Source organism: Betta splendens, chromosome 7, assembly GCF_900634795.4.
Source record: "Betta splendens chromosome 7, fBetSpl5.4, whole genome shotgun sequence".
In the NCBI taxonomy this organism is placed as follows: domain Eukaryota; kingdom Metazoa; phylum Chordata; class Actinopteri; order Anabantiformes; family Osphronemidae; genus Betta; species Betta splendens.
The window spans coordinates 2,598,741-2,615,126 of NC_040887.2; the positions used below are offsets into that span (position 1 = coordinate 2,598,741).

The window sequence follows — 16,386 nt, forward strand, 5'->3', positions numbered from 1 at the left end:
GAAAAATATTTCCAGGGAAAATGATGGTTTTATGCTTCAGTAATAATATTAAACAGGGATCCAGATATTGGCAGGAGCTCACAGGTCAGACGTTGTGCAGTATTAGTGGGAGAAAACCATTTTCTGCTCCACACAGTGTCTCTGCGGTCAGCGCGAGTCAACACAAGGTTGTAGAGGCAGGATTTGTGTGGCGCTAAGCGGAGAAAGGTGTTGGTTTTTATTTGAGTCTCTCCAACCTTCGCTCCGCTGTGTGTGTGTGTGTCTGTGTGTGTGTGTGTGTGTGTGTGTGTGTGTGTGTGTGTGTGTGTGTGTGTGTGTGTGTGTGTGTGTTATTTTATGCAGGAGTTTAGATTGAGACAGACAGCACTGACACACACAGACTAAACTGTGCCGCACAAAAGAAACTGACAGAATAACAAGGGCTAGAACTCTTTTGGAGTGGATGTCTGTTTCATCAACCCCCCCCCCCCCCCCCCCCCCCCACCCCCCCCCCCCCCCCCCAACCCCCCTACCTCCTACTTTCCCCATTCTCTCTTCTTCACGTTCCCTCTTTTCATTCCTCTCTCTGCCTCCCCTGTCTCCCTCTCTCACCTGGGCTTTGATATGGAAATCTCTCACCAGCCAGAGCCGGAGGCTAGTTGACTGTTTCTAAAGATGTATTTGCTCAAAGCTGCTCAATTTCTCATCAAATGCTCACACTGTGTGTATAAAAGAAAACTCTTTCACTGGGAAAATAACAACTAGCGACCACGTACCCATACACAGCTTTCAGCGGCCTGCACCCCCCGACTTCAACAAAGAGGCTTTTCAACCCCAAACCATCAAGGTCTTAATAGCTTATATAAATTTGACTAAAGTGACGATGACCTTTCTGCGGCGAGGCAGGCTGAGGACCCCACTATCTTGTCCGTGGAGCACTTTCACGAAGCGTGAGTGTTTTGTGTTGACAGCACTTTCCAACTGGTTTACCGGAATTAATTACTGTGCTTTAAGGATCCCCAACCTGAGCCAAACAAAGTGACAACTGGAACCATTCAAAGGAAAACAAAACAATTTGTGGGAGGTTTAGGAACAAGTGAAACATTTGGGAGTCGATCTAATAGTTACAGTAGATTGGAATGATGAAACATTTGGTCTGTTTCTGATAAGGGAACAAAATCATGTGTTGTACAGCTCATTCACAGACAGTATGATGAATGTTAAACCTCAATCCAATCATAATTCCTATAAAAGCATCAGTCAGAATATAAATAAACCTAAAATGATCTAATGGACTAAAAGGAGGAAGGAAATGGGTCCAGTTTCTATCTCGTCCTTCGTTGTTTGGTTACTGACACGGAGCTAATTGAACGGATGATACAGAACGCGCACGCTTCAGTTCCCACCGCGTGAAACAACGGCAATCGTCACTTTGCTCGTTGCGATATTTGTTTTTGACGACGTCTGAACAAGTGGAAACATCGAACAGTGACTAAAGCGAAACCCACAATTAGGAGGGAATTAAGCAGAGAAGGAGCGATTCAATTTCAAGGCCTCAAAGACTTGGGACGTTGATGCACTTTATAAGTGCTGTTACAAAATGTCATAAATTCCAGCATTGTGTTTTGCCGCATCGATCGTCACGTTCCACCATAAAAGAAAAACGCCCTGGTGCGAGTGCACAAACTGGAAGTCCTCATCTGTTTTCTCAAGAACGCGGGATCCAAAAGGTGTTTTGCAATTTCAACTACTTCTGAGAAACATTCTGACATGTTGCCATTTTCCCTGCGCTAAACAGCCCTTTGTGTTTATTTATAGCAACAATCGAACGGTTTTGTGGCGTTTGGGCTTTTAATTGTCACGCGTAGATCGTAACACGTACGACAAATTACCTTGGAAAAAAAAAATAAGTTGGACAAAGGACAGCACAGAGCAGCTGTGTTATTTATGGTGTCGTATGTTTAGGTGCGTTCATGAATACGCACGTATGAAATATTAACACGCATGTGAAAAGACATGAGTATTTGTGCAGTGGTGGGGTTGAATTCACCTGTTCGTTCTGCTGGGGGGGGGTCAGATAAGGAGATGTAGAAGACAGCTGTTACACACACACACACACACACACACACATCCCCCACAGCATCCGCGTAACCCCGAGGGGATTAGGAACACCTGTATTCAGCGCTGCACAATGAGCTGTAGGAGCAGTTAAGCTAAAAAAGCCTTGGGAGTTATTAGGAGCTGGGGGAGGGAGCTGCTGGGGATGTGGGGGTTAATGGGCTCCAAACTGTCTCCACACAAGAACCAAACGTGAGAATAACAATATTCAGGAGGTGACAGAGAGAAGACAGAGTTGTCGGAAAAGCTCCGGAGAGACGTACGACGCGTACGCGCGAAAGTAAACGGTTCATTTTGCAGCGCGTTAGTCAAACAGGTGTTCCCATTAACGAGCGAGCGCCGAGGGCGCATGGAGACGAGCGGCGGGGGATGAATGAGCGGGAGCGGCTGCCGTTGCTGGGCCGGGGGCTTCTGTGTGCTGGGCCCGGCCCGGGCTTTGGGCCGGGGGCCTTGGGCCGGGGGCCTTGGGCCGGGCCGGGGGCTTTGGGTCGGGGGTCCGGGCCGGGGGCCGGGGCTCGTCTCTGCTCCGGGTCACGCACGCCGGGCGTGAAGGGGCTGTTTGTCGACCGGGTCTGCGGCGCCGACCGACCCGCTAGCACGCGGCCCGGCCCACGGCCTGCAGCGCCGCCCACGCGGCCGCGGGCCCACGCACACGGCCCTCAGATCGGAACCCGGCTCCTCGCTTCGCCGTTCCCCCCGTGTGTGGATAACATTTAGCGCAAACGGCACCGCCACCTTCAACAAACACCTCCGTCAACTTTGACCCGGGAGAAGCCCAAAGACAAATTTCACCCACTTCTTGTTTAATCAACTTTAGAGGCTTCATTCAACACGAGCGGAAAACGCTTTCCAACCGTCTCCGCGCTCGTTCGACGCACACGCAGATTTTTTTTTCCCATCTTGGAGCCGATCTCGCCTACACGCCTCCTCCACTCATCCTTGTGGCTGTTGTCTCGCTCTGTATTATTCCGTTTCCCCGCGGAACACAGATGGAGAAGGCGCAGACACACACACATGCACAGACACGACGTCCACCGCTCGGGTTCCAGTGAAGCTGCACAGCCTTCGCTCGTGAAACCTCAGCTGGACGGCAGGTGTCGAACCCCACACACGCAAAGCATTCTGGGAGACTGCTTCAATGCTGTGACGGCCGGAGGAGCGTTCTCCTGATCAGGGCTGATCGTGCACGCACTCAACCTTAAACAAACTGATTGACTGTATAGAACACATGATCATATCGAGTCAGTTTGAAAGGACGAACCGGATAAATCCAATGACGACTAAGACAGCTTCTAAGACCCGGTCTCTTAATCCCAGAGATCCAGTTAGCGGATGACAAACTGAGGATCTAGTTTTAGATCTAAGTGGCTGCGTGAGCTCAGCAGGTAGCTTTTAACTCAAAGTCAAGACAGGCTGTGATGTTAAGTTATTTACTCTAAACTACACAACCAAATAACTACAAACTAGATTACTTTCATACAGCGGCTGCCAGAACTGAGAGTCAGTTTAATGGTTTGATTTACTTAAAGTGAGTAGAACGTTAGAGGAGCGCGTGTCCTCTCAGCTGACAGCTGGTGTCCCTCTGCTGTCATCTAATCAGCAACAACCAGGCTTAACGTCCTAACAACCGAACCCTCCCGAGAATCACTTGGACTCGCCTTATTAGAAAAAAGTTTGGAGCCATCGGTACCAAGCGAAAGGTTCGAGGGGGAGCGGCGCCGGTGAGGTCTCGGTTCGCGGAGGACGCACCTGGCGGAGGCGCGAGGCGCGCGCCCGGCGTGGGGCTGTTCCCCTCTCACACGGTTAAGAATGGCAGAAAATGGAGGAGGACGGAACTGGCCGGTTTGAGGGCAGACAGCAGACACACACACACACACACACACACACACACACACACACACACACACACACACACAGAAGCGGAGGGCAGAGGCGCTTCACTCGCCAAATAAACAGAGAAAAAAAAACACTTGACGCCACACTTTTCAACTCATTCTGATCAGATGACGATCAGCGGCACCTCGGCCGTTACAAGAATTACCCAAAAGCACCATCTGCAAACAAAATCCCCCCTGTCTGGTCCGCGTCTCTGGGGTTGGGTGTTGACGCAGCAGAAATTTCCAGCTGGAGAAATCCCCCGTTCGGAGGCTGATCGAGGGGGGCTGAGCCCTCGTCCTCCAGGCTCTGAGCGCCTTTAATAATGAATCCCCTCCAGACGGCGGCTCGCAGCATCACCCCCGTTCTGTGCCACGATGTGCGTGCATGGCGATTTCCTCCCACAGCAGCAGCAGCAGCCGATGTGGCAATAGGCTGTCACGTTGTTCAAACTTTGTAAATATCGCCCGGTTTCGCCAGAGTCGATCAGCTGGAACCGAGCCCAGTGGACAATTGGGACAATAAACCCGGCGTGTGTTGAGAAACGTCTTAAAGTAAAAGACGCATCGAAACATTGTGCACACTAGACGCGTAATAAGTGCTGTCCGTCTCCTCCGCTGTGTCAAATGACTGGCGTTTCAGAGCAGCGCGGACACGCGCGCACATCATAAAGTAGATATTAATTACACGCGCGTCCTGCGTGGTCGTCCGCGTCGTGTGTAAATGCGCGCGACGAGTGACAGCTTTTCCACATATCGGCACGCGCTATCGACAGCTGGCTGTCACGTATGGAACAGGTAGGCGTACTTTCAGACGGTCGCTCGGCTATTTAGCTGTCAGAATCCACGCGTGCTGTGGCGAACGCGCCGCAAGCGGACTGGAACGACGGTAAGAAATAATAACAATAAAGCGCAGGCCGCGGCTCGGGAGCTCCCGATGACCAAGTGCCGCGATTGCGAAGAGTTGCATTGTGTCACGTCTCCAACCTGCGCGCAAACCAACTATCACTTGTGAACGCGACGGCTCCGCGAGGCACAAAACTAATTATTGACCCGATACGAAGGCGCAGAAATGCCGCGATAGTCGCCGAGGGTGAATGTGAACGAGGGTCGCCGGAGAAAGAACGGGCTGCCGCTGATATAAGGAAGTCAGACGTACCTGTTACCCCATGGGGTCTGGGTGGACGCGGCGGCGGTGCTTCGGCGTCCAATCTGACGTGACAGCGTGACAGAAGAAAGCAGAGGATGTCCACGGCGCGAGATACTGTCCTCCCTCTCCCCTGCGTGGCTTCTTTAAAGTGTTATCCCCCGTTTTCTCCCACTCCCCAGGCTTCTACGTCCACCAGCCCCTTTTTCTTTCTCTCTTTCCCTCCCCTGCTTTTCCGTGTCTTGGTATCAGGAGCCTCCCCCTCCTCCTCCTCTGTGCATGTCTATGTCTCTCTCTCCGTCTCTCTCTATCTCACTCTCCCCCACACGCACACGCTCGCTCGCTCTCTCTCTCTCTCTCTCTCTCTCTCTCTCTCTCTCTGGGCAGAGTCAGGAAATGAAACAACGTGAACGCACTCTGCTTTATTATCCCTTTGATCTAGAGAAGTCTAAGCTTTATATACAGACGTACCAATGGAAAAAAAATACAAAATAAAATTTTATATGATGATAATGATAATAACTGAATAATACTACTACTAGGGTGTGATGTAAGCAGTGGTGGTGTCGCATCCGTGTGTCGGTGGGGTCCTCTGGCTTGTGCGGCTGCTGTCATAGGCTTCCTGATGACCAGGGACTTACTCCGACTGACCCCCTCTTGTGGCAACAAGAAGAAAACACGGCCAGTCGCAGGAAAGACGCCTGGCGTTTACACTTTGACACTCTTCATCTGGTTAAAAAAACCTTTCAGAGCCTTGTGATGTGCTGCACGCGGGCCAGTTTTTTGGCAAAAAGTCTGGGGTATTTCCACTTGAGCCTGATGCCTCCCTTTCACACGGTGGATTTTTTTGTTTGTTTTAAGCGTTGGGGAAATTACGATGTGGCACATTTGAACACATTCACATACAAGTGAGGGAGACAGACGTGGGAAGTAGTTGCATTGCATTATGGTATTTACGTTTACAGATGTTGAATGTGCAGCTGATTCACCTGCAGCTTTAGAAGAGTCAGTTAAATGAGGTCAGTGGTTGGACAAACCTCTTTCCAATGCTTCCTGGACTCACCGAAGCCTAAATAAAAATGTGAATGTGAAAAACAAGCGGTTCTAAGTAAAAGTAAAGCGTTAAAGTGACATTTTACTTTTTCTTCTGCAGCCAAGTGTGACTCAGAAATATCTTAGTTATTAGGACGTTCATATGGATGGAACATTGTGTAAGCAGCCTTTAACGGCAGCAGTGGGCTGAGGTGCTGCAGTAGCTTCTATCTAAATACAGCTTCAAACAGTGGTTCATAATGAACAGGTATCTGAATGTGACAGAAACACTGACAACAGGCTTCAGCTGAACACATTCTGAGGTCAAAGGTCAAACCGGTTTAATATTAATAAAACTATGGTGTGTGTGCGTGTGCGTGTGTGTGTGCGTGTGTGTGTGTGCCAGGAGTGGGAGTGGGTGTTTAGGGCATCCTCGTGTGTGAATGTCTGCAGTAAAGAGGAAGTGTGTGAACTTGTTTCTTAGGAAATAGTCGTACTCACATTGTGACCAGGAATCGTTGTAGGTTTGAGGAAGTGGGAGAAGTTAAAGGGAAGAAAGAGGTGGCACAGTCAAACATGCAGTGTGTGTGTGTGTGGGGGTGCGTGTTTGCGTGAGGGGCTCTAGATATAGTGATGTGTGGCATGACACAGCAGGGTGTAGAGTCGTGCCTCCATGGATCTGGGCAGTTGGCTGCTGAGAACCGGATAACGGAGAATGTCAGGCCACGTGGATTAAGGCTGGAGGTCTGTAATGCCCAGGCTCGCTCGCTCGCTCTCTCTCTCTCTCCCCCTTTCGCTCATTTGCTCACTCGCTTTATCTCTCTCTCTCTCACTGTCTCTCACTCTTTCCAAGTAAGGTCCACAAACACAATCCCTGCCCGAAACAAGCTGCTTTACTCAAAGCCGCGCTTCCTCACGCCAGCTTGGCCTTCCAGCTTGTCTGACACGACAGGCCCGGCCCCGGCCGCCCTCTCCAGCGCCTCCCCGACCCCACCCTCCCCCCTCTCCCCCGCTCCGCTCCCCCCCTGTCCCCTCATGGATGGGTTTAGGCATCATTAGGCCACTTACACATGTATTCAGTACTAGGAACACTCATCCCAGCAATCCACTCAGGAAGGAGAGCAGTGGAGTGTGTGTGTGTGTGTGTGGGGGGGGTCTGCACGGTGAGGGGTTTTGTGTCAGTGTGTGTGTGTGTACTTACATTCAGACCAAGTCCTTGAAACACAAGGTGATGGGTGTGTAGCAGACTGGCATTGAGGAGGAGGTCGTTGCAGAGTCTGAGATGCTGCTCACCCGAAGGGACGCCGCTTTTCGCACCCAGCTCTGACTTTTACAAAACGGAAGTACCCGGTTGTTTTTTCCCCTGAAGAGGCCGGAGACGAGCCATTAAAAGTGGAGCAAAGCACACGTCTTTGCACAACACAGGAAGTGAGACCGGGTCCTTTTTGTGACGCCGCGCGTTTGCGCCGCGACAAAGGGACGAAGAGCACAAAACGCACTTTAGGAAAACTTTTTGAAGTGGAGCATTAATTTTCCGTGCCGGCGCGGCCCCCCGCTGAGCAACGCCGCCGTAATTGGCCGCATCGATTTAAACAGCGAAAAAAATCTACAACTGTCGTAAAAATAGCACGAGGCGCTTTCAAAGCCCCATCCACTACCCTTCACTATCAATTTACCAAGGGGAACAGCTGTGTGGTGCTGGTGCCATCCTAGCCCTGCTTGTATAGAAAGCACAGCCCGCGGCTGAAAGAACACTATCTCTACCAGGTGCAGGCAGGGGATGGGGGAAGGCTTTACAAAGGAATATTTGGCACAAGGTGTGAGACAACAATATGTGTGAAGGTGCAGCTTAGTGATACTCAAATCAGAATTGGGAAGCGACAAGGCATTTAAAAAGAGTCCTCCCTCGGAGAGAAAGAGCAAATTAAGAGTACGGGAACCGGGTCCATTGATGGTGGGAAGGAGAAGAGGCCGGAAAGGATTAAGGGGCAAGAAGACGGCATTAATAAAGGAGCAGAGCCGGCCAGGAACGAGCAGGTTCCTCAAACAAATCGTATATGAATGAGTAACAATGAAGAATGTCACCGGAGAAGCAGAATGAATCAAGGTGATTGGATTTAAGGGATGTATAATCATCTGGATGGAACTGGGAAGGTTGTTGTGCTCGCTGCCCACACGTTGTGTTGCTGTGAAGCGGAGGTGCTGTCCTTGTGTCACCCCTTGTGGGACCCCCCCCCCCCCGCTCCACCGTCTGCATGCGAGGGGACGGCTGCGCTCATCACCTCCTCTGTGATGGGAGCGGCGCCTGTTCCTGCTCCGGAGCGAAGGCCGGGCGCTCCTTCAGCCCTGGACGTCCAGCCGGGGGGGGTTCCAGCCCCCGTCTGCCCCCCCACCCCCACCCCCCGGTCACTTTACTTCAGGGGAACTCAGATCTTCCCTGTTTATCTCCGCTCTGTGTGCGAGTCCCACATCACACTGGCCTCTCTCCCTCCGCATCTCGCTATCTCCATCTCTCTTTCTGCACGTCTACCCTTTTGATCCCTTCCTCCACTATCCGACCCCCTCCAAATCTCATTTACTCTACTGGAAGTAGTAAGAGAGGGAAAAAAAGGAGAGAGTCAGAGAGAGAGGAGTACAAAACGACCTTCTCTTCCCCGAAGCAAGAACATCTTCTTATTGTGGAGGTCACCGTCTCAGTGCAGCCCCACGCTCTGAACACTACTCTGCTTGTTTTAATGATGCACAGAGCGGAGGGCGAGGGAGGGAGAGAGAGACAGAGAGAGAGAGAGAGGGAGAGTAAGAGAGAAGAAGACAGCGGCGGGTGGAGGGGTGAGATGGAGGGATCGGGCTATTTTTTCTACTGACTCTGCTCACCCCCGCCCCCTCTCCCACCTTCCCTCCCCATGTTATGCTCAGAAAGTGCACCTCTCTTCCACATCCATCTTGAAAGGTTCTTCTAAGCTGTCTAACCTCTCAGCAATATTATATATTATGGCTCGCCTCAACCCACACTGAAACCTGGGTTGCTATGCTACAATAATATGACCTCTCATCGCTTCTCCTTCACTACATTTCCTTTCTCATTGCGTCTTCTAATTTCTGCAGGGAGGCAGGGGAAGGGGTTAGCAGCCTCCCCTGCTCAGCCTCCCCCCACTCGCGTCGGGCCTCCGTGCCTCTTTAATGACCTTCCTGGGCTCAGCGCTGCTGCTTGATATGACCTCGCTGACCGTGCGGGGTCGCGACCCCATTCCACGCCACAACAAATTGCGTTTGACCCTCGCACAGAGACTAGAATGTTATTTGTATCACTCATCATCCTTGTTTGTAATAATCTCGCTATCTATGTGTAATTTTTTTCTAGGAAATGTTAATCTGCCAAATTACCTAAAATAAAACAAGTAAAACCTCAAAATGATTTTTTAATATAGTTTATTACAATCATAAAGTCAATAAGCACGTCCTGCTGCTTTCTATGAGCACCAATGTGAACAGGACTCAGAGGCGGGGATATTGATAGATATAGGTTAATATGTGATGCTGGTTCTGAAGTCTCAACCCAAATCTTAACGAACAGCCAAAATTCCCTGTTACATCATTCCTGTTTAATCCCTTCCCCCTCCTCCTCCCTCCCTCCCTCTCTGCCATCCTCTTCTTTCTCTCTTATCTCTGTTGGCCCCGTCTCTTGGGGGTCGTTCGTTTTTGTCATAATCACCTTGGAGATTGGGGACCGGTGCCCATGGCAGAGCTGAGCTGAGCGGAGGAGAGGAGTTTAAAAAAACGGAGAGAGAGAGAGCGAGAGCGAGAACAGGGGGGAGGCGGTGTTGAGATGAGCAGCGGAGGACAGTCTTGCGGGGGGATGACGGCTTGTCTGGCTCAGCCCCGGCTAATGTGAGGGGACAGCCTTGGCTTTGCCTTAACCACACTCGCGCCATCGATGCCAAGCAGAGCAGGGAGGAGAGAATAGACGGATGAAACGCTCTCCCTTTCAGCGCTGCCTTCTCCCACCCGCACTGACTGCTTTCGGAGGCGCGTGGGGCCCCGATGTCACACCCTGTAGGTGTTTAAGCTGCTTACTTACACCGAGAAGAGAAAGAGATGAGGCAATAGAAGACAGGGAGACAGAAAAGGAGAAGGAGCTGCAGAAAAGATGAGAGAGGCAGAATGGGAGAGAGTAAGAAGAGGAGGGGGCGGAGGTCATGGTGGTGGGAGGCTGTAATGTGTAAGTATTCAAGTTTGACTGTCTTCACATGGAGGAAGGCTTGTGTTACGTGGGGGATATTCATCACTCATTATGCATGTTCAGTCTGAGTGTCTGTCACATATCTGACTATGACAATCATGAACATGTCATGTTCTCAGGCAGTATCAGTGCAGCTGAGGGAAAGTTCCCAGACTTCAGGCGTAGGAGCGGCCGACGGGCCCGAGGCCCGAGGTTTAAAAAGGGGGCGGGTCAAAGGTCACGAGGCCTCGCTCCACCGGCGCCTGTTGATCCTCTGTTCCGTGAACTGCCTCCACGGTCGGAGCTGGCGTTTCTGTCCTCTCAGCAGCTTCTTGTTGCTTCTCAGACACTCCCTCCTCAGGTCACTGGCTGTGTTTGTCCCAGCCCTCCTTCCTTCAGCCCGATCCTGCCCCCCCCACTCCTCTCCTCCTCGCCTGACCAGTTCCTCTAATTTGGTTTCTAATTTTTTTTCCTGTACCTCATCTCCTCTCCCCTTAACGACACGGGGGTGAAGTACAGCCCCTCCTCCTGTGTGTGTGTGTGTGTGTGTGTGTGTGTGTGTGTGTGTGTGTGTGTGTGTGTGTGTGTGTGTGTGTGTGTGTGTGTGTGTGTACTCCACTTGTATGTAAATCCCCTAAACTACCCAAGGTTTTCTAGCTGCATAGTCCTTCTTTCAAAATGATGATTTGACAGCGAAGGCCCTTGGGAACACAAGCGCCACATACAACTATGTGTTAATATGCATCTGTTCAGAACACGAACTCACACAAACACAAAAATACACAAACAGAAAAAACACTCAAACAGTACGAGCTGTGTTGTATTACTTTGTCTTACATCTAAGGCATCAGGCTGATTCTGTGTGTGTGTGTGTGTGTGTGTGTGTGTGTGTGTGTGTGTGTGTGTGTGTGTGTGTGTGTGTGTGTGTGTGTGTGTTGTACCACCATTTCTTTCTGTGCGTCTATGTTACAGTAAATTGAGACATTCAGGAACGCAGTCGATGGACAGACACAGATCACAGAGGTTTGACTGTGGAACAATAGGAACGCAGGGAGAGAGAAGGAGGATGTGAGGGAAGGTGAACAGAAACCCTGATCAATACGTTGTCCAGGAGCAGCTTGAGACAGAGAAGGAGCAGCAAAACTGGAAGAGGGAACGAGACGAGAGGAAAAGTGGGTCAACTAAGGAGACGGAAGGATGAGTGTTTGCAGAGACGGAGGGAGAGAGAGAGAGAGGCGGTCGGAGCCTCAGTTCAAACAAGAGCAGGGTGAGGCAAAGGGGGGAGAGAGACGGAGGGGAGGAGCGCGAGCTGCTGACCCCGGTGACCCCCGGTGACCCCTGAGCAGCGATAGCAGGGGAGCAGGTGAGGAGCGGGGGGCAGACGGGGGTCAGGTGTTGAGGAGGGTGAGGAGGGTGAGGAGGGTGAGGAGGGTGAGGAGGGTGAGGACCCTCCAGCTCTGAGATCAGCTGATCCGCACTGATCACCGTGAAGCATCAGACGTCACCCTCACGTCTGCCTCCCCCCTCCGACGCCTCCCCGCGCGGCGTCTCGGTGCTCGTTCGCACGTTTGGCTGCGAATCATTACAGTCGCTGCTGTTTCTCCAGCGAGAGCACTTTAAACCAAAGCGATTGATGAGAAACCGTTTCCCGCTCGGCGTAATCGCCTGCCATTTACCAGTCGTGTCTGATTGTGCAGCGAGAGTGAAATAATCCCATGATGCCACATAATATGTATTCAGTAATTAGCAGATTAGTAGTCATTAATCAAGTGCCAACAATCACAGTTAAAGCTGGATTAACAAGTAGGAAACGCAGGAAACTGCCCGCGGCTCCAGGCTGTGACTCCGTGACTTACCTTTAAGTCGAGCAGCGTTTCCTGCCGGGAAGCGATCCTGCTGCCGAGCGTCTCCTTCTGAAGACGGTGACGGCGATTCTCTAACAATGGATGAATCTCATTTAGGGCTCGGTTTTAGTTGACTTATGTTATTGGCATATTACATGTTACAAACCTATGATATAACGTGATGTAAAGTCAGTGATGGTTATTAATGATGTGTGTTGTTGTTCTGTTCCCTCATAGAGGCCATGTTCATCTTTAATTCCGTCCCTTGAGATGAGAACCGGTGGCATATAAATAAAATGAAGGTGTTGTAATATGTAGTAATTAATACAGCTCCATAAACTGAGTTCACATCTGACTTCTTTAATGCGTCTGTAGAACAATAGAACACGTCTTTGGTTCTGTGTGACAGTAACACAACAGTAGAAGTTGTGGGATGCTCTGGCAGCCTCATATTATGTATACAGAGCGTTCTTTAGCTTCCTCCCTTCGTGACTGTGGAGGCTTCGCTCACATGCACGTTCACCCACTTATTGCGTCTCTATCATGTAAAATCAATAGGTATCGCAGGATGTTGAGTAGCACAGCAGCAGTGTGTGCTGTGAGCGTAATGACCACGAGCGCTCCACGTACCTCCATCTTCTCTCCCACACCCTCCCTCCCCCCCCCCCCTCCTCTCTTCTCTACTCCCTCCGTCTTGTTTTCTCTCTCTCTCACACACTCTCCCTTTCTTCAGCCTCCTCACAGTCCAGATGGCCTAGCTGCCCCCACACTCACTCCCCCACATACACTCACTCCATGCACTCCACCCCACTCCTCCTCCTCCTCTCCCCTACAGGAACAGCACTCCCTTTAGAGGAATATACCCCCCCCCCCCCAACACACACACACACACACACACACACACACACACACACACACACACCAAAAAACACCACTACCACTCTGCTCACACACACATTCACACACCTCCCCACACGCAGACTATTCAACACATCTCCACTGTCCCTCCACAGACCACAGGCTTATATACGCCCACTCATACACACTGACACAGAAGATCTCGTTCAGAATTCTCCTCTTCTGCAGCATAATGTCTGATGGGAATATCGTAGAAACACGGCTATTGTGTGCGATAAGCGGCGCGGTGAGACGCTGCCAATAATCAGATCAGAGCACGCTTGTTCCTGACATTTATGTCTCTGCTTTCGTGGGTTTATTGTTTCATTCTTGCCAATTAATCCGTAATAAATCGATTAGTGCGTCTCCCTTTGACGGGAGATGTTGATGAGTATCTGCTCATCGACATCTTGTGGTGACTCAGCTGTTGCTAAGCGCAGACAGCTTGTCTTTCAGCGAGACGCACGTGGTTGATCGCTGGGTGAGACAGCAGCCGGGGGGGGAAACGCCTTGAACCACCTGCGCAGACGCATGCTGAATGCTGGACGTCTGCGCTGACGCGGCACCGGGTGCGAAGCAGCCGAGGAACAGGTCGTGATCACGCTGGAGACGCTGCTCCGAGCCAGAGGTGTGACTGCTGCTGTACAGAGGAAGAGGGCTATTGTTGGACAGTGTGTGTGTGTGTGTGTGTGTGTGTGTGTGTGTGTGTGTGTGTGTGTGTGTGTGTGTGTGTGTGTGTGTGTGTGTGTTCATTGGCCGGGGAATAAAGGAAAGCGAGGCCGAGCTGGCGCAGCAGCGGTGTTTTCTGGGGTTTATTGTGGCGCTGGCGTGAGGGGGAGTGAGCCGGGGAGGAGGAGGGTGTGGTTAACGGTCGCAGCGCTCACAGGAAGCCGTGAGGCAGGGAAAGGGGAAGTGAACCACCCCCACACTGTTCCAAGGCCATGGCAGCGCTCTCCTCAGGGCTGGAACTAACTGACCTCAGCTCAGCGCCACACCTTCAACCCGCACGCACACGCGTGATGCACGGCCGCTGTGCACGTAAACAGTTATTGGCCTGTTGAAAACCGGCCATTAAACCTCCGTCTGCTGTAAACGCTCTGACTGCACATCACTGAATCAGACGAACTGCTCTCACTGTCTTCTGCTCATTACATTACGACCGACTGCACTGAGGATGCAGCACGTCTTAGCTCTGTGGCTACAAACCTGCTACAGTATCTGTTGTAATAAATCAAGATGCTGCTACTTGTTGTTAAACTCATCGTGGAGTTTAGAACAGAGACGATAAAGTGGTGACTGGTCGACTCCTAAAAAAACAACATGATACTAAATGAAAACTAGAAGATTTTATGGAAATGACAATATGTGGTTGTTTCTTGCATTAAAACCTGGCAGCTGCTCAGATTTATAACTGAGCAGCAGTGTGTAAAAGCATCAACACAGAGAATTCTATGTTGTAACCCAAAATCCTCATAATACTTGATTATAATACTTTTATTATCATGGATTTATTCAATGTTTTAATTGTACCTTCTGCTGTGTAAACTGAAACTGTGTAAAACAGGAGGAGAAATCAAAGCTGTGTAATGTAGAAAAAACACAAGACAAATTAAAAATCCAATCTATACATTTTTATTTTATAAAAATCCATTTAAACAAAATTAAAGATGTTTTGGAATCAGCGACAACAAATGAGGAGTTGTTTTATTTTTAAACTCAGCTTCAGTTGCGGCCGCGTGTGCGTGAAGTGGAGCGTCGCTGCTCGAACCTTCGCACGCTTTAAGCAGCCGCTCACGTTGTCGTTCACTGAATTCATTCCAGGCCGAATGATCCCAAACCTCTCACCAGCTGACGCCCAGACCCTGTACGCGTGCTGCTGTACTGGATGCCGTCGAACCGTGCGGCGCTGAGAACGTTTCCTTTGAAATTACTGCAGTGACGGAGATTAACACTAAGATGAAGACACTTCACAAAAACAAGCACGTTTCTTCCTCCAGTTCTCAGTGCGATATAATAACGGCGTCAGCGTGGATGTGACCCTGCTCATCCTCTCTGGACAAAATGCTATCTTGGTGACCAGGTTTAATCGCTCCACAGAGAGCTGGAGCCCATCCCGACCTTTGACCCCCGATGAAGGAAAGGTCACAGGGGTCACACACTTCTCCGGCCCAAATTTTGCACGCCTATTTTCCTCTGAATGGAGGTTTGGAAAATCAGTTTCCACGGGTAACGGACTAGTGAATTCAATGTATTATTGTAACAGAGTTGTCTTTATATGGTTCCTAGATGTGAAAACGGCAACAAAAAATCGGTGTTGTGGTGAAGACACAAACGTAATCTAACCTGGATTCATTTTCTGTTCTATTTTCTTAGAGGCGTAAACGTTTGCAGCTCTTGCTTCGTTAGTTGATCCCAAAATAAAAATAAGACCTGAGGCCTTAAGGGTTCAGCGTTTGCAGCTACTGGTAGAAGTCATGGCCTCCTGCGTCTGATGCGCTCTTTGTGTAAAACCTGATACTGTGGCCGCGCATGCTATCGAACACTGTAGCTTGTTATTTAGTTGCTGGGATAATTAGGATAAAAATGGAGACTATATTTTAAAGCTTGTATCTGATTGGATTTCTGGCGCTTCTTCCATTTCATTTTAGACCTCATTTTAAACTTCATTTTACAGCTGTGCGTTTCCGATTGAATAACATATTAATCTCAGTGAGAGGTCAGAATGTAAAAAGATATTGCACGTTCTCTCTTAAAAAGGATTATGCATATGCCACAGATACAGATTTCAACAGAAATGACTTTTACAAAGCAAATTTTGAAGAATGTCCTTCCTGGAGCCGAATGGCCACAGCTCAATTTCCATGTAAAATGAATTTTATTGAATGTATGATTTATTAAACAGTTCAGAGAACAATGGAAGAAAGATGAGCGATAAATCTTCCAGGCTGAGTGACCAGAAGACTCTACCGACTGTCTCTTAGAGATGGGAAACATCTGCTTGAGAAGCTGCAAATGCTTTGGTGCATCCCAAGGTTGAATGTCCCTGAATTATTTTAAGACAGTTTAGTGGTAAAGAATAAAATTTATATTAAATAATAATATTACATTTTACTAGCAAAATTTACTAGCATAATTGATCAGTTCAAAAGAACAATTTCTATTCAGATATTTAAAAATATTACAAGATTTATAAGCGATATTTTTAAAGAAGCATGTTTTATGTGATTTACTCATAAAAATGAAAAACGTTTGTTAAATTCAAAAGCAATTTAATGA

At 49.6% G+C, this 16,386-nt stretch overlaps 1 protein-coding gene and 1 long non-coding RNA gene across 6 annotated transcripts in view; one reads left to right on the top strand and one right to left on the bottom strand.

Moving 5' to 3' along the window:
• zbtb46 (zinc finger and BTB domain containing 46) overlaps positions 1-5,427 on the bottom strand; it is a 52,252-nt gene extending 46,825 nt beyond the window's left edge. Inside the window, exon 1 of one of the 5 annotated variants that reach the window (XR_008695106.1) lies at positions 5,131-5,420. The gene's annotated coding sequence lies outside the window, so the exon portion shown is untranslated. Of the gene's footprint in view, positions 1-4,138; positions 4,482-5,130 lie in introns of those variants that run through there. The other 4 variants (XM_029156296.3, XM_029156293.3, XM_029156292.3 and 1 more) reach the window with 4 other exon arrangements.
• Positions 1-16,386, top strand: part of LOC129604311 (uncharacterized) — a 30,980-nt gene that overhangs the window by 11,346 nt on the left and 3,248 nt on the right. The gene's annotated exons all lie outside the window — the stretch shown is intronic.